Source organism: Hypanus sabinus, chromosome 18, assembly GCF_030144855.1.
Source record: "Hypanus sabinus isolate sHypSab1 chromosome 18, sHypSab1.hap1, whole genome shotgun sequence".
NCBI classification, from domain to species: Eukaryota; Metazoa; Chordata; class Chondrichthyes; order Myliobatiformes; family Dasyatidae; genus Hypanus; species Hypanus sabinus.
The window spans coordinates 59496416-59520404 of NC_082723.1; the positions used below are offsets into that span (position 1 = coordinate 59496416).

Here is a 23989-nt window from a genome sequence, read left to right on the forward strand (position 1 = left end):
TTGGTCTGGCCTGTCACAACAGAAACACTATTTGTTCGGTCAGGGAGGTTTCTGTTTAAACATTGCAATTTTGTTCACATTCACTTTCATTCAACTCAAGTTGCTTCTCTGTCTGCTGTTTCCATTGATACAGGTATTTCAACTGTTCATTTAAATATAAGTTGTGCTTCAGTTAGGAGCAGGTTTCAAATGATTTTTTGTAAGATTCCACAAACTAAATGAACTAACAGTGTGCAGACAATCTCTTCAATTCAGCCATGCATGCTGAAATGGACTCCCACTCCTTTTGATTCCACTTATGAAACCTAAAGCATTCTGCAATCAACAATAATTTGGTTTCTAAATGTTTCTGCAAAACTTTCATGATATCAGGAAAGCTCATTGCAGCTAGTTTGGTTGGAGCAGTCAAACATCTAAGAAAACTCTATGCTTTTGCATCCAAGGTACTCAACAAAACTGGTACTTGTTTCTCATTGGCTATTTCATTTGTTTCCAAATACTGCTCAACTTGTTCAGTATACGTCACCCAGTCATTTGCTGAGTAATCAAATGCATCAATATTTGCAATGTAGCCAGCCATTTCTGCTAATATTTTAAATTTATTATTATTATCATCCGGTACTCGTTGTTTATGAACCAGTGAATTTGTCCATTTTCTGCCTTTTTTTCTAAAAAAATACTTTACCATTTTCCTCTCTTCTGAAAAGACAAGGGCTGTGCTGGCTTTTGTTTAACTCAATCATTAGTGCTGCATTTTATTTACTAAAATGTCTTGCTGCACTTCAACAGGTTGACAGTCATCTCGGGTTCATTTAAAAGTTCCTTGTCTCCCTGTCATGTTTTGTAACCATGGAGTGGGGAATGTGAGTCTCCCTTAGTTTTTACTTTAAGTGAGGCACGCATGTAGACATGGTGATGTAATGATGTATGCCATTTATGTACATTTACACATAACCACAATACATCATGTAAGCAGCAAAGAATGCTTAATCAAAGAATATATATTTACAATATTACTGAAGTATTACAGAAATATTAAATGCACAGCAGTTTTGATTTTGTTTTTTTTCCTGCAAGTGTCTTCAGTGCCCTCATCCAAGTCATTATATAGAATAAAACATGGAAAAACATAGAAAACCTACAGCATAATAACGGCATTCAGCCCACAAAGTTGTGCCAAACATGTCTCTACCTTAGAAATTACTCGGCTTACCTGTAGCCCTCTATTTTACTAACCTCCATGTACCCATCTAAAAGTCTCTTAAAAGACCCTATTATATCTACCTCCACCACTGTTGCCGGCAGCCCATTCCACGTACTCACCACTCTCTGAGTAAAAAACTTACCCCTGACATCTCCTCTGCACCTTAAACCTGTGTCCACTAGTGGCAACCATTTCAGCCCTGGGAAAAAGCCTCTGATTATCTACACGATCAAAGCCTCTCATCATCTTATGCATCTCTATCAGGTCACCTCTCATTGTCCGTCGCTCCAAAAAGAAAAGGCTGAGTTCACTCAAGCCACCTTCATAAAGGATGCTCCCCAGTCCAGGTAACATCCTTGTAAATCTCCTCTGCATCCTTTCTATGGTCTCCACATCCTTCCTGTAGTGAGGCGACCAGAACTGTGCACAGTACTCCAAGTGGGGTCTGACCAGGGTCCTATATAGCTGCAACATTACCTCTCGGCTCCTGAATTCAATTCCATGATTAATGAAGGCCAATGCACATCACTTGTTATATCTTGCCAACCATAAAACTCCCAGGAGTCAAGAGAAATTGCAGATGCTAGAATCAACAATAACAGATAAAGTGCTGGAGTTGTTCAACATCTATTGAGGGAAATAAATAGATAATCAGTATCTCTGGATGATACCCTTCACTTGGACCAAGATTCAGTGAATCGTCCAACCTCGTCTACTGTATTTAGGTTCAGAATGCGGCCTCCTCTGCTTTGGAGAAACAAAACCCCTCATCCTTTGTTGAACCTAAGATTAGAATCAGATTCAGTTTATTATCACCAGCATATGTTGTGAAATACAGTCGGCCCTCCTTATCCGCGGATTCCGGATGCGCAGATTCAACCAACCGTGGATCAGGAAGTGCTAGAAGTTCTCTCTCTAGCACTCGTTGCTTGAGCATGTACAGACTATTTTTTCTTGTTATTATTCCCTAAACAATACAGTATAACAGCTATTTACATAGCATTTACATTGTATTAGGTATTATAAGTAATTTAGAAATGATTTAAAAGTACAGGCAGTCCCTGGGTTATGAATGAGTTCCATTCCCGAGTCTGTCTTTAAGTTGGATTTGAAGTCGGAACGGGTACATCCGGTATTATTTAGCGTCAGTTAGTCAAACGTTTTTCTTCGTATATAGTACATATTTCACCTTTCTATGCATATAAAACACTTAAGAAACATATGTATTTCAATAATTAAACCACTGTGTTGCTTAGTAATAATTGTAGCTTTCATCGGGGCAGGGCCTTTCACATGCTTCATTAAAATTGTTCCAATCATTGACAAATTGTAGCCTAACGCTTTCCCAATCAGTGACTGATGGTGTTTCACCTCCTTCTGATCGCTTTATTACTTCCACTTTATTTTCAATCGTGAACGTGATTATTTTCGTGAACAGAAACACTGCAGATCCAGAGCTGTACTGCCAGGTCCTAATGTCCACCGCACGGAGACACGTTAAATAAAGTCCGGGGTTCCGCAGGGACCTAAAGACCACCACACTGATACATGTTAAATAAGGGACTTGAGCATCTGTGAATTTTGGTATCCGCAGGGGTCCTGGAACGAATCCCCCGCGGATAAGGAGGGCTGACTGTATATTATTTTGCAGCTGGAATGCAGTGCAAGATATATTATTAAAATGTTACAAGTAGTACAAGACAAATAACAAGGTAGTGATTCATGGACTGTTTAGAAACCTGATGATGGAGGGAAAGAAACCGTTTTTGAATCATTAAGTATTGGTCTTCAGAAGTTCCTCCATGATGGTAGCAGTGCAAAGAGGACATGTCCCTAATCATAATGATGCTGCCTTCCTGAAGAACAGCCTCTTGAAGATGTCCTCGATGGTGGGGAAGATTGTGCCTGTGATGGAGCTGGTTGAGTCTACAACCATCTTCAGTCTCTTGTAATCCTGTGCTTTGGAGTCTCCATACCAGGCTGTGATGCAACCAGTCATAATACTCTCCACTGTACTTCTGTAGAAATTTGCAAGAGTCTTTGGTATGTACCAAAAATCTGCACAGAGCTGGGGGTGGGGGGATGGTGCGATGGTGGTTAGATAACCATCTCTTGGCAAACTATTTCTTAACTAGTTCTTGCTGTTCTTCTGGGCAGTGTTGGGTCAGGTCCAATAGCAACCTACAACAATCACTACAAAGAACACTTGAAAGGAAACCCTAACCTCTTTAATGAAAACAGAAAATGGAGAAAACACTAAGCGGGTCAGGCAGCATCCGTGAAAGAGAAAATTTCAATATTTCAGGCCCAAGACCCTTCATTAGAGTTGGGAAAGCAAGAAAACAACATACATTATTTTTCAAAAGGTGAGAAGGAAAGAGGAAGGATGCCCTGATAGGGTGAGAGCCAATGTGTTAATAACACCTGTTTCCAAGCTCTGTCTATGCAAAGTAAAAAGAAAAACTCTAGCATTGTTTTTCATTTACAATATGTGTACTGGAGCCATTGCTAATCAAGAACACATGGTTTAATGGAGAGACAATCCCAACAATGAGCAATGAGATAAGTCCAATAGGCTAAATCATGTCAATAATGTTAGATTTTCATTTACTAATATTTGCAACTTTATCCAACTTGACAAAGTTTCGATATAAATAGGTGCTTGAGATGATGTTTGGAGTTTGAACTGCTCAGGTGAGAGACTGCTTAGTTTAGACCTTACGGGCAGTTAAAGAAAAGGCAATGGTGCTGTGTCCTCTGAAGCCAATAGAGAATGATCCATCGTACCAGTCGCTTACTTTGTAAATCCGAGCATAATGTTGAAATACTAAATACTACTCAAAGCTTGTTATCTTTCAGTTTCTTTTCTTACTTCCTTTTAATGCTCAGCAGACTGTTTATTATCACCTAGAGAGCACAGAGTATGATCACTTCATTGCAAAAGAGGAGCAGTGTTTAGATTGGCTTTTAATCTGTTTCTAAGTCACTGTTTGGAACTTTCAAAAACCTTGGAATGAAGGTCAAAAAATTGACTATTTTTATTCCTAATTGAGAACAGCTCTGATGTAAGCAGAGATTGCCACTGATAACGTTGTTAATATTTTAAATATATTTTGTTAAATCCCCCTTGGACATTTCCTCACTCTTAATGGTTTCAATTAGTTAGTTATCTTCCAGTAACTTACTTAAATGGTCCGTTTTCCAGTTATTTATATTAACAGTCAAAAATGAGGTGGGAACTGATTATTTTTCCCTTTAGAAAGTTTACTTATTTTGTTCACATGCTGGGTAGACATTACCAAGAGTAATCAAAGTGGAAGTATCTAAATACTGTCCTAAGATATGATATGGTGGATTGAACAGCCTGTATTAATGCTGTATGGCTCTCTGACTCCATGAGTCAGTCAGCTAAACCCTCAAAAGCATCATGATCTCTGTCATGAAGAAGGAGAATTATACACGACAACCACAATCAAAGGCAATAAGAGAGAAAAGATGAAATCCAAAGGTATGCGTGCCAATTATCTAAAAGAGAATACCAAAAGATTTTTCAAATATATAAAAAGTAAAAAAAAGGCAAGAATAGAAATCAGTCCAGTGGAAAAAGATGCAGGAGAGGTAGTAATGGGGAACCAGCAAATAGTGGATGAACTGAACAAGTATTTTGTGCCAGTTGTCACTGTGGCAGACACTAGCAGCATGCCAGAAGTTTGAGAGTGTTAGGAGGCAGATGTGAATGTAATCACTATTACTATAAGAAGGTGCTTAGGAATAGGAAAGCTCTGATGGTAGAAAAGTATACAGTCCAGAGTTCCAAACAAGGAAGCTGAGGAGACTGTGGAAGCATTAGTAGTGATCTTGGAGTATTGGAAAACTGTAAATACTGCTACTCTTTAAAAAGGGAGGAAGGCAAAAGACAAGAAATTATAGGCCAGTTAGCCTGACTTCAGTGGTTGGCAAGATATTGGAATCCATATTTAAGGATGAGGTTTTAGGGTACTTGAAAGCACATGATAAATTCAGCAGAATGGTTTCCTTAAGGGGAAATCTCGCCTGACAAATCCGTTGGAATTCTTTGAAGAAATAACAGGCAGGATAGACAAAGGTGGGTGTTGTCTACTTGGATTTTCAGAAGGTCTTTGACAAGGTGCTACACATGAGGCTGCTAAACAATATATGAGACTATGGCATTACACGAAAAATACTAGCATGGAAAGAAAATTGGCTAACTGAAGAAGGCAAAGAATGGGAATAAAGCGGACCTTTTCTGATTAGCTGCCGGTGATTAGTAGTGTTCCACAGGGGTCTCAGTTGGTTCTGCTCCCCTACATGTGATGATAGAATTGATAACTTTGTGGCCAAGTTTGCAGATGATACAAAGATAAGTGGAGGGCAGGTATTGTTAAGGAAACAGAAAGACTACAGAAGGTGATGACAGATTAGGAAAATGGACAAAGAATTGGCAGATGGAATACAGTATAGGAAAGTGAATGGTCATGCTTTGTTTTAGAAGGAATAAAGACATAGACTATTGTCTAAATGTGGAATGAATTCAGAAATCCAAGGTGCAAAAGGAATTGGGAGTCCCTCTGCAGGATCCTCTAAAGGTTAACTTGCAGGTTGAGTTGGTGGTAAGGAAGACAAATGCTTTGTTAGCATTCATTTTGAGAGGACTAGAGCAGTTCTGGGCCCCATATCTAAGACAGGATGTACTGGCATTGGAGAGGGTCCAGAGGAGGTTTACAAAAATTATCCTAGGAATGAATAGGTTAATGTATGAGGGGTATTTCATAGTTTTGGGCCTCCATTTGAGGAATGGAGAACTGGTGGGGGACAGGGGTGGGATCTCATTGTAACCTACTGAATATTGAAGTTCTTGACAGAAAAGCATTCTTTTAGAACAGAGAGGAAGAGAAAGTTCTCTAGCTCAAGGTGTGAAATGAATTACCACAGTCAGCTGAGTCATCATTCAAGACATGTTCTCTTTTTATTGCAATTTTCAGACAGGAGGTACAAGAGCCTGAGGACATGCATTTAATGTTCTAGAAACAGCTCCTTCTCCTCCACCAACAGATTTCTGAATGGACAGTGAACCAACCCATGAACACTACCTCACTATTTTGGCTCGCTATTGTGCTCTTTTATAAATTGTTATTTATTGCTTTTTTTATTTATTGCACTGTACTGCTACTGCAAATTTCATGACATGTGTCAGTGATAGTAAACCTGATTTGAATTCTGTGGAGGCCACGTCCTTGGGTATATTTTAAGTGGTGGTTGATTGATTCTTGATTGGTAAGGGTGTCAAGGGCAGGGGAATGAGGTTGAAAGGGAAAGTAAATTAGCCAGGACCAAATGATGGAACAGACTCAATGGGCTGAATGGCCTAATTCTGCTCCTATGTTTCAGGGTTTTACTGTCTGATCATGTATTGCATGCAAATGTCTGGGCAATAACAGCATTTACACCCTATTTAAGTACAGCAACTGGAACAGAGCTTCTTCCATCCATTCTCACAAAAAAAACTTTCCCCTCATAAAGTACATCGGACAACAAAGATTTTGCTTCCTAAATACTTTTGGGTGTATCTAATGGATTTTGGGCTGCTAATGATGAAAATCACCATGAAATTCCCCTATCATGCATCATTTTTTGAAATCATCTTTTTTTTATATTATAACAATTCATAATTCTCGTCAGAATAACTGATGCCAAGATTAAGGAAAGTATTTTTGTTGGTCCACAAATCAAACAGGTCATTGATGACAGACAATTTGAAGAACTTCTAGTGGGACCAGAGAAAAGGCATTTCTCCTCCCACCTTTTAAATCTATTCCTCAGCTTTTTTTCTCCAGTCTGCTGAATGGCTTTGGCCTGAAACGTTGACTGTACTTTTTTCTCTACATACTGAATGCCCTGCTGAGTTCTTCCAGCATTTTGTTTGTGTTGCTTGGAAGACATTCAAAGATGTTGAAAATTTTCTTGGCAACTACAAAGCACTAAACTACGTGCAGCTGGTTGACAACATGCTTCAAGCATACAAAACCATGAAGTGCAACATGTCACTAAAGATTCATTTTCTGCATTCTCATTTGGACTTCTTACCCGCAAGTCTTGGTGCTGTTAGTGACAAGCACGTTGCAAAGCTTCACCAGGACATTGCGGTCATGGAAAGACAGTGTCAGGGCAACTGGAATCCATCAATGTTGACGGATTATCGTTGGACACTTAAGTGAGAAGCCTCAGACACTCAGTACAAATGAAAACCATCAACAAAACATTTTTAACTTAGTTGAACTCTTGCGAAGTGTCAGCACTGTTATGCAATTAACTATATTCAGTTAGTTCTCATTTCTCCATATTCTTATGTGATACAATTAGTCTGAAATTATATTCATATTCAACTTCAAGTGGTCAATCATAAACAAAAAAAGATTCTGAGGAAGCAACACTTTTGAAAAAAGGTGTTTGTCCTGTGATTTATTTATCTTTTATTCGTATACAACTATTTCCCTGCAGATAACTTGCAGGTGTTCCTTGGTTTGTAAGCAAGCATTCACTACAATTCTATAGAGTCACATTGACTCTTTGCAGTATGTTTTCATCTTATGAAGTTATTTTTTATGATAACAAATAATAAGCCACTCTTTATCCATGGTGATACACTAATAGCACTGCCATGTATTTCACAAACACAAGAGATGATGCAGATGCTGCAAATCCAGAGCAACACACACAAAATGCAGGAGAAACTCAGCAGGTGAGGCAGCATCTGTGGAAGTGGATAACCAATTGATGTCTCCGGCTGAGTCCTTCTTCAGGACTGGAACGGAACGGGGAAGAAACCAGAAAAAAGGAGGTGGTTGGAGCGGAAGGAGGGCTAGCTAGAAGGTGATAGGGGAAGAACAAATCTGATAGGAGTGGACAGTGGACCATGGGCAAAAGGGAAGAAGAAAAGGGACCAGAATGAGGTGATAGGCATGTGAGAAGGGGTAAGAAGCCAGATTGGGGAATCGAAGAAGAGGGAAAGAGGAGGGAAAATATTACCAGAAGGAGAAATCATGACATCAGTTTGGAGGCTTCTTAGATAGAATATGAGGTGTTGTTCCTCCACCCTGAGGCAAATGAGGAGGCCATGGATTAACATGTCGGAAAGAAAATAGGGATAGGAATTAAAAATGGTTGGCCACCAAGATTTTTCACTTTTGGAGGATGAAACAGAGGTGTTCAACCCAGTTTGTTTCACTTTTCCTACCACCTACTATCTAGTCCCCCTTCTCAGTGCCCCCACCTTTTTATGGTGGCGAGAATGTGGAATAAACTGCCAGCAGAAGTGATGGATACAGGTTCGATTTCAAACTGAAGAGAAATTTGGATAGTACATGGATGGGAGGAGCATGGAGGTCTGTGATCTGAGTGGAGGTTGATAGGAGTAGACAGATTAATAATTTGGCATGGATGAAATTCGCCAAAGTGCCTGTTTCTGTGTGGTAGTGTCCTATGAGTCCAAGATGGACCGAGACACCAGTGACCAACATTGACCCTTCTCTTCATCTAATCCTATCAGCTGTTCATTGCTTTATAGGTCTCAGCTCTGCTATTGAGGGTTCACTGTTGGCAGTTGCTGGATGAAAATCCCGATGTGTCTGGTGTGCCCTCACCAGGGTAATGTCTTGCTGATGACACATGTAGTGGTAATATCCGTCAATGTACTGCTCACAGAGATTATTGGATGGACCCCCTTGTTCCTTCCAAAGGTAGCATTTGATGGAGGCATTGTTTGTCTCACAATGGGAGTCAAAACATTTAATAATGTCTCACAGTCTCAGAAGGAGGCAATTTATAAGGTAATACTGGATCGAAGTCAGTCCATAAGTTTGCTTGTAGAGAAATGCAATCTTGGACTCTCACACAATAGATCTACATGACAGCTAATCTTTATGAAAATTGGAATTAACCAAGGCTACAGCATCACGATCATTATCTACACAATGTTGCACCTCAGCCCCATCAAACCTCCTGCTGCTGTATTCATTTAGTTGGCTTTTAATTACAAGTTTAATGAGTTCATCTGAAAGTGTGGGCCAAAGAACCTGCTCCTGTGCTGCACTCTTCTATGTTCTATACATGGCAACGCTACTCCAGATTACTGCACTGATGAGTTGCAGTACATTAACATGCACAAGACAGAGAACTTTCATCAACCTACCCCTGATGCACTACACTGCCCTCTAACAATAAAGGTCCACACCAAGACCTTGGACAATGTGGATCACTTCCTATATTTTAAGACCCATCTCTTGGCTGACCAGATGCCACTGATGGATGCCCTTAATGCACCAGTAGAGATTCTGATGGATTGAGGAAAGGGATGTTTGAAGGTCAAGTTCTCAAAGATGACACAGAATTAACAGAGAACAAGAGAGAGTGCAGTTCCTGTAAATCTTGAGCAATACACACAAAATGCTGAAGGATCTCTGGAGACTTCATTTCCTTCTATAGAGGCTGCCTGAGTTTCTCCAGCATTTTGTGTTTGTTGCACAAATGTCTATATTTTCATCCATGTCATTAATACATATGACAAGCAACCGAGATCTCAGCAACAACCACTGTGGAACACCACTGGTTACAGATATTCACTCCCTTTAACACCAAGCCAGCTTTGCATCCAGTTCACCCACATGCATCATATCCCTTGTGCCTGAACCTTCTGGATCAAGGAGAGGATAGTCAGAGTGGAAATATCACAGTCAGCTACTGATTTTCCAGTCCAATATTCTGCTTCCACCCCACCCTTGTAGTGTGACCTGACAATCAAGTTAAAGTTTCAGTAGAGGAGTTAATGAAAAGAACTGAGGGCTGTTAATACCTTTCTCAACAATGTCAAGAGACCACGAAAAACAGAATAAGGATGTGAGTTGAAGACTAAAACATTTATTGCCATTCCTGAGGTCAGCTCTAGAATTTACCATCACCTGGCATTTACTGAATCTCACTTGTGGAAATTAATATTGCAATTGATGGGAAATACAACTCGACATCAACTTATTGTAAAGTAGTAAAGTTTTGAAAGGGAGTGAGAATGAGTCTTTATGAAGGTTAATAATGCTTTTTCACTGTACCTTTGCAATATCCTGTGTTTTAACGGAAAAAAAAACTCTACCTTACTGTGAATTAGTTGATTTTAGCCCCGTTGAGCGGATACATAGCATGCCTCCTGTTTGGTCAGTATTGGAAACCCATTACTAAGTGCCACATACGAAGCGATGCATGGCAGGCCCACGGCCATCTTCAGATTCTGATTGATTCAAGATGCCCTAAAGTCTCATGTTCCAGTACACCGACAACTAAACCTCTTCTCTTAGACTGGACAAAAGAGTATTTATGTAAATAATAAAGAGAAGCTGTAAATAAAAAAGGTAACCATGACCTGTCAGAAGTATTCTAGCCTTTTCTATTTGCTTATGAATTCAGTATAACATTTGATTGAGTGTTCCATTTAATACCTGGCCCTACAATATTTAATATAACTGTACAGGAATTTCTTTTGTCATACGGTATATTGTAATATTGAACATACATGTTTGAAAACGCAAAGCTTAACTATCCACCTGGTATACATATCTACACGAATCCTCACTTTAGGGAGATTATACTGTATCAACCTACACCCCAAGGTCCAGTTTACATCACTGCTCCAGTCTCTTTCTGGAAGGGCCTACCTGTCAATAATCATGATTTTGAATGGCGGCTCTCCCTTCCCATCGAGGAGGAGATACTTTCAACTAACAAAACAGATCAGCATATTTATTCTACAGCATATTTTCATTTCTGAGGCATAATTATTCACAGATTTATAAATTACAATGGATGGAAAATCAGAACAATTCTTACCAAGTAGAAAAACCACACCATAGAGTTGCAGACAAGCAAGTTGTCTGCCACGGATACCAAGGCCAAGGAATGAATTCTATGTCTTCTTTCAGTCATTCCTACCAGCCCCAACTATTTTTTAACATTGATACTGTTTTCTATTAATTTTATCGTTGTTATGTAACGTCTCTCAACTGCATCATCAGGCCAAGTGGCGTGTTTAAGTAGGCCAATGTGAACACTCTTACAAGGTCATAGTTTAACTAGGCCAACATGGATCTCATTACTCTTCAAGTCAAGAAGGTGAGCAAAGAACACTAATTATAATTTCAACTTATTGGCCAACAAACCTTTTTTGGGGTCTCGAAAGTGAATATCGATTACATTTATCATATTTAGCTGTGTCTCCTAGTATTTGACCTTTCTACCCTAGTTAGAGTCTTTTTCCTAAGGTAGAAATGTCAAACATCAGAGGGCATAACTTTAAAGTAAAGAGGGAATGCTTAAGGGAAATATGTGGGGCGGGATTTTTAATGAGCGCAATGCACTGCCAGGGGTAGTGGTAGAAGATAAAATTATCGTGTCAGTTAAGAAGCATTTGGACAGACACATGGCAATTAAGGGAATGAAGGGATGTGGATCATTTGTGGGCTGATGGCTTCAAAGGTTTCAAAGTTATATTAAATGTCAGAGAAATGTATACAATATACATCCTGAAATGCTTTTTCTTCACAACCATCCACAAAAAACAGAGGAGTGCCCCAAAGAATGTACGACAGTTAAATGTTAGAACCCCAAAGCTCCCCCAGCTCCCCCCCTCCCACACGTAAGCATCAGCAAAGCAACGATCCCCCCCACCAGCAAAAAAAGCATCAGCACCCTCCACTGAGCAATCATGCGTGCAGAAAGCATCAATCAAAACACAGACTACTCATTCACCCGGTAACTCTCTCTCTCTTTCTCTAATAAGGGAAAAAGAAGTGTCCCTATTTCACAGTGAGAGGGGAGACATAACAAACAACTCACTGACTTACGATGTTAAAAATCCGTCGCGTTGCTTCTTTTGAGCTCTGTGCCCAACAACTCGAGCCTCCGGGCACACAGCCAGCAGCCAGCTTTCCGCTTTCGATCTTCCGTCTCCCACGACACCCCAATTCCCTGCAGAGGTGCCGACCGCCAGAGTCACAAAATCCCGGGACTCCAAAGGTGCGCTAATCCTCTAGGCTTCTTGCTATCCCAAATACCAGCCATTCATGAGACCCCGAGAGCGGGTCCCATTCCTGCAAAGAACAGAAGTCAGCGTGTAACTCCAGGTCAGGGTCTTCAAAGGAACCCTAAAAGGGAAAAAATTGAAGATAGAAGTAGAGCTGTTTCTGAAGATGCAAGCAAAGGAGTCGCCGTTAGGCACCATTTGTTCCTTAGCTCCCCCCACACCATCAGTTGCATTTGGTGCCATCGTCAGCAAAGACATTGTGGGTCGAAGAGCCTGTATAAGTTTCAAGTTTATTGAAATCAGCATTTATATACCCAGGGTATAAATAACATGAAGATTAGCTCACTGCATTACAGAATAGTACCTTGCAGGATGAGGGACAAATATAAATATACATAAACTTGCATTAACATATATCATATATAACTTACATTTGTGCAAAATTTTAAAAAAACAGAGTAAGTAGAACTAGTGAAAGATTAGCAGACAAAACACAATAGTCCAAGATAGAAGTAGGAATTTTCAGGCCGGTTCAAAGTCCTGATGGCAGTGGGAAGAAGTCGTCGTTGAACCTTGAGGTGTGGATCGTCAGACTCTAGTGGCTCCTCGTCAGAGTCTCTGAGTGAGAGGAGGACACTTTGCTGTACTGGTGTCCGACTATCCTTCTGATCTTGTCACTTTTAGCAACACTTGCTTCATTGAGCAGATTAAAGCCCTAGACCATTCTGATTTGGACTCTCTCACCCTGCTATTTCAGGAGAAATCATGCTCCTTGATCTCACTTCGAATTTATCAGGATTGTCAAAAAGGACTGGAGAATCTTAGTTGTAGGGAAAGGTAGAATCAATAGGCTAGGAATTTATTCCCTAGAAAATAGGAGATTGAGGGAGGATTTGACAAAGGTGTACAATATTTTGAGGGGTATAGATAGGTTAAATGTAAGTAGGCTTTCTCTGTTCAGATTGGGTGTGACGAGAACTAGAGGCTATAGATTAAGGGTGAAAGGTGAAATATTTGAAGGCAACCTGAGGGAGAAACTGCTTCACTCAGACGGTGGTGCAAGTGTGGTGGCGGGGTGGGGGGTTCGATCACAACATTCAAGAGAAGTTGGATCTGTACATGAATGGGAGTGGAATAAAGAGCTATGGTCCAGGTGTCAATGGGGAAAGCAGAATAGTTGTTCAGCAAAGGCTTGATGGACTACAAGCTGTTTCTATATTGTAGCACTTTAAATCTGACTCTAAAATAATAACAAGTCAGACTGTACGGTGGAACGCTATAGTCAGGAAGTTAAACTGTGGCAGCAAGCTCAGGAGGTGAGTTTTCAAATATAACCTTCACTTCCTTCTCACTATAGGACAGAAACCTGCAAAACTGAACGGATTCAGGAGTTTCACTTCTTTGCAAATTTTCACATAGATTTTACATTCATTCTGTTTATCCAGAAGCTAAAAGTAAAATTCCCAGAGTTTTAAATGAGTGATTGAGCAAGATTTACGTTCATGAACCATTGCTTTAGGTGGATGACAAGCAACAATGAATGCAATGTCCTACCCCGGATCAGAACATTGGCAGAAGTTCACGTGAGTGGAAACTACAGCTGTTTGTATCTTGTAGGCAAACTCTTTAGAGAGTCTGCTCACTTCATAGTCAGGGAGAAGAATTGATGGCAAAGAGCAAAATTTAATATTGAAAGTGAAAAACAATATTTCTGCCAGATTTAGTAGAAGGGGCTTCTGTTTTCTCTTCCAGTAACAAGAGATGATGATCTAGGCAGCTGTAGCAGGAATGAAAATACAACATTAAACTAATCGAAACTGTTTTACAGACTCATCCCCTTGCTCTGAACACCAGTCATACACACACAGAACCAGCCAAACCACAACATCGGATACAACCGCACACACACAGCCCTACTCCAAGTCATACACCTGGCTGAGATCCTAGACACACACCAACTTCTGTTCCCTGTCACACCCCTGATCCCATTCCCAGTCACGCACTGGATCCCGTTCCCAGTCAAACAACCGATTCCATTCCCAGTCATGCATCCAATCCCGTACCCAGTCACATACCTGATCCCACTCCCTGTCACACACCCGATCCCATTCCCTGTCACACACCTGATCCCATTCCCTGTCACGCATCTGATCCCATTCCAGGTCACACACCTGATCCCATTCCCAGTCACGCACTGGATCCCGTTCCCAGCCAAACAACCGATTCCATTCCCAGTCACGCATCCAATCACGTTCCCAGTCACATACCTGATCCCATTCCCTGTCACGCACCCGATCCCATTCCCTGTCACACACCCGATCCCATTCCCTGTCACACACCCGAACCCGTTCCCTGTCACGCATTTGATCCCATTCCCAGTCACACACCTGATTCCATTCCCAGTCACGCATCAGATCCCGTTCCCAGTCACACACCTGATCCCATTCCCAGTCACGCATCAGATCCCATTCCCTGTCATGCACTTGATCCCATTCCCAGTCACACACCTGATCCCATTCCCAGTCAAGCATCAAATCCCGTTCCCAGTCACACACCCGATCCCATTCCCAGTCACACACCCGATCCCATTCCCTGTCACACATCCGATCCCGTTCCCTGTCACACACCTGATCCCATTCCCAGTGACGCATCCAATCCCATTCCCAGTCACGCACTCAATCCCATTCCCTGTCACACACCCAATCCCATTCCGTCACACACCCGATCCCATTCCCTGTCACACACCTGATCCCATTCCCTGTCACGCATCCGATCCCGTTCCCAGTCACGCACTCGATCCCATTCTCTGTCACACACCCGATCCCATTCCCCGTCACGCACCCGATCCCATTCCCTGTCACGCACCCGATCTCATTCCCTGTCACGCACCCGATCCCATTCCCTGTCACGCACCCCATCCCATTCCCTGTCACGCACCCGATCCCATTCCCAGTCATGCACCCGATCCCATTCCCTGTCACACACCTGATCCCGCTCCCAGTCACGCAGTTGATCCCATTCACAGTCACACACCCGATCCCATTCCCAGTCACGCATCCGATCCCATTCCCAGTCACACACCTGATCCCATTCCCAGTCACGCATCCAATCCCGTTCCCAGTCACGCACTCAATCCCATTCCCTGTCACACACCCAGTCCCATTCTCTGTCACACACCCGATCCCATTCCCTGTCACACACCTGATCCCATTCCCTGTCACGCATCCGATCCCGTTCCCAGTCACGCACTCAATCCCATTCCCTGTCACACACCCGATCCCATTCCCAGTCACGCGTCCGATCGCATTCCCAGTCACACACCTGATCCCATTCCCAGTCACGCATCCGATCCCGTTTCCAGTCACACACCTGATCCCATTCCCAGTCACGCGTCCGATCGCATTCCCAGTCACACACCTGATCCAATTCCCAGTCACGCATCCGATCCCGTTCCCAGTCACACACCTGATCCCATTCCCAGTCACACACCCGATCCCGTTCCCAGTCACACACCTGATCCCACTCCCAGTCACACACCTGATCCCACTCCCAGTCACACACCTGAAACCATTCCCAGTCACACACCCGATCCCATTCCCAGTCACATACCCGATCCCATTCCCTGTCACACACCCGATCCCATTCCCTGTCACACACCCGATCCATTCCCTGTCACGCATCTGATCCCATTCCCAGTCACACACCTGATCCCATTCCCAGTCAAGCATCAAATCCCGTTCCCAGTCACACACCCGATCCCATTCCCAGTCACGCGTCCGATCACATTCCAAGTCACACACCTGATCCCATTCCCAGTCACGCGTCCGATCCCACTCCCAGTCATGCACTTGATCCCATTCCCAGTCACACACCTGATCCCATTGCCTGTCACGCACCCGATCCCATTCCCTGTCACACACCCGATCCCATTCCCTGTCACGCATCTGATCCCATTCCCAGTCACACACCTGATCCCATTCACAGTCAAGCATCAAATCCCGTTCCCAGTCACACACCCGATCCCACTCCCAGTCACACGTCCGATCGCATTCCCAGTCACACATCTGATCCCATTCCCAGTCACGCATCTGATCCCGTTCCCAGTCAAGCACTCAGTCCCATTCCCTGTCACACTCTCGATCCCATTCTCTGTCACGCACCAAATCCCATTCCCTGTCACACACCTGATCCCGTTCCCAGTCACGCACCTGATCCCATTCCCAGTCACGTATCCGATCCTGTTCCCAGTCATGCACTCAATCCCATTCCCTGTCACACACCTGATCCCGTTCCCAGTCACGCACCTGATCCCATTCCCAGTCACGTATCCGATCCTGTTCCCAGTCAAGCACTCAATCCCATTCCCTGTCACACACCTGATACCATTCCGTGTCACACACCCGATCCCATTCCCTGTCCAACACTCGATCCCATTCCCTGTCCAACACTCGATCCCATTCCCTGTCACCCGCCTGATCCCATTCCCTGTCACACACCCGATCCCATTCCCAGTCACACACCTGATCCCATTCCCAGTCACGCATCCGATCCCGTTTCCAGTCACACACCTGATCCCATTCCCAGTCACGCATCCGATCCCGTTTCCAGTCACACACCTGATCCCATTCCCAGTCACGCATCCGATCCCGTGTCCAGTCACACACCTGATCCCATTCCCAGTCACGCATCCAATCCCATTCCCAGTCACACACCTGATCCCATTCCCAGTCAAGCATCAAATCCCGTTCCCAGTCACACACCCGATCCCATTCCCAGTCACACACCCGATCCCATTCCCAGTCACACACCCGATCCCATTCCCTGTCACACACCCGATCCCATTCCCTGTCACGCATCTGATCCCATTCCCAGTCACACACCTGATCCCATTCCCAGTCAAGCATCAAATCCCGTTCCCAGTCACACACCCGATCCCATTCCCAGTCACGCGTCCGATCCCATTCCCAGTCACACACCTGATCCCATTCCCAGTCACGCGTCCGATCCCACTCACAGTCATGCACTTGATCCCATTCCCAGTCACACACCTGATCCCATTGCCTGTCACGCAGCCGATCCCATTCCCTGTCACACACCCGATCCCATTCCCTGTCACGCATCTGATCCCATTCCCAGTCACACACCTGATCCCATTCCCAGTCAAGCATCAAATCCCATTCCCAGTCACACACCCGATCCCACTCCCAGTCACACACCCAATCCCATTCCCAGTCACGCGTCCGATCCCATTCCCAGTCACACACCTGATCCCATTCCCAGTCATGCATCTGATCCCGTTCCCAGTCAAGCACTCAGTCCCATTCCCTGTCACACACTCGATCCCATTCTCTGTCATGCACCAAATCCCATTCCCTGTCACACACCTGATCCCGTTCCCAGTCATGCACCTGATCCCATTCCCAGTCACGTATCTGATCCTGTTCCCAGTCATGCACTCAATCCCATTCCCTGTCCAACACTCGATCCCATTCCCTGTCACCCGCCTGATCCCATTCCCTGTCACACACCCGATCCCATTCCCAGTCACACACCTGATCCCATTCCCAGTCACGCATCCGATCCCGTTTCCAGTCACACACCTGATCCCATTCCCAGTCACGCATCCGATCCCGTTTCCAGTCACACACCTGATCCCATTCCCAGTCACGCATCCGATCCCGTGTCCAGTCACACACCTGATCCCATTCCCAGTCACGCATCCAATCCCATTCCCAGTCACACACCTGATCCCATTCCCAGTCACACACCTGATCCCATTCCCAGTCACACATCTGATCCCGTTCCCAGTCAAGCACTCACAACCATTCCCAGTCACACACTCGATCCCATTCTCTGTCACGCACCAAATCCCATTCCCAGTCAAGCATCCAATCCCATTCCCAGTCACACACCTGATCCCACTCACAGTCACACACCTGATCCCATTCCCTGTCATGCACTTGATCCCATTCCCAGTCACACACCTGATCCCATTCCCAGTCAAGCATCAAATCCCGTTCCCAGTCACACACCCGATCCCATTCCCAGTCACACACCCGATCCCATTCCCTGTCACACATCCGATCCCGTTCCCTGTCACACACCTGATCCCATTCCCAGTGACGCATCCAATCCCATTCCCAGTCACGCACTCAATCCCATTCCCTGTCACACACCCAATCCCATTCCGTCACACACCCGATCCCATTCCCTGTCACACACCTGATCCCATTCCCTGTCACGCATCCGATCCCGTTCCCAGTCACGCACTCGATCCCATTCCCTGTCACACAACCGACCCATTCCGCGTCACGCACCCGATCCCATTCCCTGTCACGCACCCGATCTCATTCCCTGTCACGCACCCGATCCCATTCCCTGTCACGCACCCCATCCCATTCCCTGTCACGCACCCGATCCCATTCCCAGTCATGCACCCGATCCCATTCCCTGTCACACACCTGATCCCGCTCCCAGTCACGCACTTGATCCCGTTCACAGTCACACACCCGATCCCGTTCCCAGTCACGCATCCGATCCCATTCCCAGTCACACACCTGATCCCATTCCCAGTCACGCATCCAATCCCGTTCCCAGTCACGCACTCAATCCCATTCCCTGTCACACACCCAGTCCCATTCTCTGTCACACACCCGATCCCATTCCCTGTCACACACCTGATCCCATTCCCTGTCACGCATCCGATCCCGTTCCCAGTCACGCACTCAATCCCATTCCCTGTCACACACCCGATCCCATTCCCTGTCACGCACCCGATCCCATTCCCTGTCACGCACCCGATCCCATTCCCTGTCACGCACCCGATCCCATTCCCTGTCACACACCAGATCCCATTCCCTGTCACGCACCCAATCCCATTCCCAGTCACGCATCCGATTCCATTCCCAGTCACACACCTGATCCCAATCCCAGTCACACACCGGATCCCATTCCCAGTCACACACCTGATCGCATTCCCTGTCACACACCCGATCCTATTCCCAGTCACACACCCGATCGCATTCCCAGTCACACACTCAATCCCGTTCCCAGTCACGCACTCAATCCCATTCCCTGTCACACACCTGATCCCATTCCCTGTCACACACCCGATCCCATTCCCTGTCACACACCCAATCCCATTCCCAGTCATGCATCCGATCGCATTCCCAGTCACACACCTGATCCCAATCCCAGTCATGCACCTGATCCCATTCTCTGTCACACACCTGATCCCATTCCCTGTCACACACCTGATCCCGTTCTCTGTCACACAGCCGATCCCATTCCCAATCACACACTCAATCCCGTTCCCAGTCACGCACTCAATCCCATTCCCTGTCACACACCTGATCCCATTCCCTGTCACACACCCGATCCCATTCCCTGTCACACACCCGATCCCATTCCCAGTCACGCATCCGATCGCATTCCCAGTCACACACCTGATCCCAATCACAGTCATGCACCTGATCCCATTCCCAGTCACACACCTGATCCCATTCCCTGTCACACACCTGATTCCACTCCCAGTCACACACCTGATCCCGTTCCCAGTCACGCACCGGATCCGATTCCCTGTCACACACCCAATCCCATTCCCTGTCATGCATCCAATCCTATTCCCAGTCACATATCCAATCCCATTCCCAGTCACACACCCGATCCCATTCCCAGTCACGCATCCGATCCCGTTTCCAGTCACACACCTGATCCCATTCCCAGTCACGCATCTGATCCCGTTCCCAGTCAAGCACTCAGTCCCATTCCCTGTCACACACCTGATCCCATTCCCTGTCACACACCCGATCCCGTTCCCTGTCACACACCCGATCCCATTCCCAGTAACACACCTGATCCCATTCCCTGTCACACACCCGATCCCATTCCCAGTCACACACCTGATCCCATTCCCAGTCACACATCCGATCCCATTCCCAGTCACACACCCGATCCCATTCCCAGTCACACACCCGATCTAATTCCCAGTCACGCATCCGATCCAGTTCCCAGTCACACACTCGATCCCATTCCCAGTCACACACCCGAATCCATTCCCAGTCACACACCCGATCGCATTCGCAGTCACACACCCGATCCCAATCCCAGTCACACACCCGATCCTGTTCCCTGTCACACACCTGATCCCGTTCTCTGTCACACACCCGATCCCATTCCCAAACACACACTCAATCCCGTTCCCAGTCACGCACTCAATCCCATTCCCTGTCACACACCTGATCCCATTCCCTGTCACACACCCGATCCCATTCCCTGTCACACACCCGATCCCATTCCAAGTCACGCATCCGATCGCATTGCCAGTCACACACCTGATCCCACTCCCAGTCATGCACCTGATCCCATTCCCAGTCACGCATCCCATCCCATTCCCAGTCACGCACTCAGTCCCATTCCCTGTCACACATCCGGTCCCATTCTCTGTCACGCACCCAATCCCAATCCCAGTCACGCACCCGATCCCATTCCCTGTCACACACCCGATCCCATTCCCTGTCACGCACCCGATCCCATTCCCTGTCACACACCTGATCCTATTCCCTGTCACGCACCCGATCCCATTCCCTGTCACACACCCGATCCGATTCCCTGTCACGCACCCGATCCCATTCCCTGTCACACACCTGATCCCATTCCCTGTCACACACCCGATCCCATTCTCTGTCACACACCCGATCCCATTCCCAGTCACACACTCAATCCCGTACTCAGTCACGCACTCAATCCCATTCCCTGTTACACACCCAATCCCATTCCGTCACACACCCGATCCCATTCCCTGTCACACACCTGATCCCATTCCCTGTCACACATCCGATCCCGTTCCCAGTCACGCACTCGATCCCATTCCCTGTCACACACACGATCCCATTCCCCGTCACGCACCCGATCCCATTCCCTGTCACGCACCCGATCTCATTCCCTGTCACGCACCCGATCCCATTCCCTGTCACGCACCCGATCCCATTCCCTGTCACGCACATCATCCCATTCCCTGTCACGCACCCCATCCCATTCCCTGTCACGCACCCGATCCCATTCCCAGTCATGCACCCGATCCCATTCCCTGTCACACACCTGATCCCGCTCCCAGTCACGCAGTTGATCCCGTTCACAGTCACACACCCGATCCCATTCCCAGTCACGCATCCGATCCCATTCCCAGTCACACACCTGATCCCATTCCAAGTCACGCATCCAATCCCGTTCCCAGTCACGCACTCAATCCCATTCCCTGTCACACACCCAGTCCCATTCTCTGTCACACACCCGATCCCATTCCCTGTCACACACCCGATCCCATTCCCTGTCATGCACCCGATCCCATTCCCTTTCACGCACCCGATCCCATTCCCTGTCACACACCAGATCCCATTCCCTGTCACGCACCCAATCCCATTCCCAGTCACGCATCCGATCCCGTTCCCAGCCACACACCTGATCCCAATCCCAGTCACACAGCGGATTCCATTCCCAGTCACACACCTGATCCCATTCCCTGTCACCCACCCGATCCTAATCCCAGTCACACACCCGATCGCATTCCCAGTCACACACCTGATCCCATTCCCAGTCACACACCCGATCCCATTCCCTGTCACACACCCGATCCCATTCCCAGTCACACACCCGAACCCATTCCCAGTCACGCACCCGATCCCATTCCCAGTCACACACCCGATCCCATTCCCAGTCACACACCCGATCCCAATCCCAGTCACACACCTGTTCCCAATCCCAGTCACACACCTGATCCCATTCCCAGTCACACACCTGATCCCATTCCCTGTCACACACCTGATCCTATTCCCTGTCACGCACCCGATCCCATTCCCTGTCACACACCCGATCCGATTCCCTGTCACGCACCCGATCCCATTCCCTGTCACACACCTGATCCCATTCCCTGTCACACACCCGATCCCATTCTCTGTCACACACCCGATCCCATTCCCAGTCACACACTCAATCCCGTACTCAGTCACGCACTCAATCCCATTCCCTGTTACACACCCAATCCCATTCCGTCACACACCCGATCCCATTCCCTGTCACACACCTGATCCCATTCCCTGTCACACATCCGATCCCGTTCCCAGTCACGCACTCGATCCCATTCCCTGTCACACACACGATCCCATTCCCCGTCACGCACCCGATCCCATTCCCTGTCACGCACCCGATCTCATTCCCTGTCACGCACCCGATCCCATTCCCTGTCACGCACCCGATCCCATTCCCTGTCACGCACATCATCCCATTCCCTGTCACGCACCCCATCCCATTCCCTGTCACGCACCCGATCCCATTCCCAGTCATGCACCCGATCCCATTCCCTGTCACACACCTGATCCCGCTCCCAGTCACGCAGTTGATCCCGTTCACAGTCACACACCCGATCCCATTCCCAGTCACGCATCCGATCCCATTCCCAGTCACACACCTGATCCCATTCCAAGTCACGCATCCAATCCCGTTCCCAGTCACGCACTCAATCCCATTCCCTGTCACACACCCAGTCCCATTCTCTGTCACACACCCGATCCCATTCCCTGTCACACACCCGATCCCATTCCCTGTCATGCACCCGATCCCATTCCCTGTCACGCACCCGATCCCATTCCCTGTCACACACCAGATCCCATTCCCTGTCACGCACCCAATCCCATTCCCAGTCACGCATCCGATCCCGTTCCCAGCCACACACCTGATCCCAATCCCAGTCACACAGCGGATTCCATTCCCAGTCACACACCTGATCCCATTCCCTGTCACCCACCCGATCCTATTCCCAGTCACACACCCGATCGCATTCCCAGTCACACACCTGATCCCATTCCCAGTCACACACCCGATCCCATTCCCTGTCACACACCCGATCCCATTCCCAGTCACACACCCGAACCCATTCCCAGTCACGCACCCTATCCCATTCCCAGTCACACACCCGATCCCATTCCCAGTCACACACCCGATCCCAATCCCAGTCACACACCTGTTCCCAATCCCAGTCACACACCTGATCCCATTCCCAGTCACACACCTGATCCCATTCCCTGTCACACACCCGATCCCATTCCCAGTCACACACCCGATCCCATTCCCAGTCACACACCCGATCTAATTCCCAGTCACACACCTGATCCCACTCCCAGTCACACACTCGATCCCATTCCCAGTCACACCTGATCCCAATCCCAGTCACACACCCAATCCCATTCCCAGTCACACCCCCGATCCCATTCCAAGTCACACACGTGATCCCATTCCCAGTCACGCACCCGATCCCATTCCCAGTCACACACCCGATCCCATTCCCAGTCACACACCCGATCCCATTCCCAGTCACACACCTGCTCCCAATCCCAGTCACACACCTGATCCCATTCCCAGTCACACACCTGATCCCATTCCCAGTCACACACCTGATCCCATTCGCAGTCACACACCTGATCCCATTTCCTGTCATACACCTGATCCCATTCCCAGTCACGCACCCGATCCCATTCCCTGTAACACACCCGATCCAGTTCCCAGTCACACACCCGATCTAATTCCCAGTCACACACCTGATCCCACTCCCAGTCACACACCCAATCCCATTCCCAGTCACGCGTCCGATCCCATTCCCGGTCACACACCTGATCCCATTCCCAGTCACGAATCTGATCCCGTTC

General features: G+C 46.7%; 1 long non-coding RNA gene across 1 annotated transcript in view; it reads right to left on the minus strand.

Moving 5' to 3' along the window:
* Positions 1-23989, minus strand: part of LOC132377528 (uncharacterized) — a 101633-nt gene that overhangs the window by 39745 nt on the left and 37899 nt on the right. The window contains exon 2 of the long non-coding RNA XR_009506677.1: positions 12112-12357. This is a non-coding gene — a long non-coding RNA (uncharacterized LOC132377528). The remainder of the gene's footprint in view (positions 1-12111; positions 12358-23989) is intronic.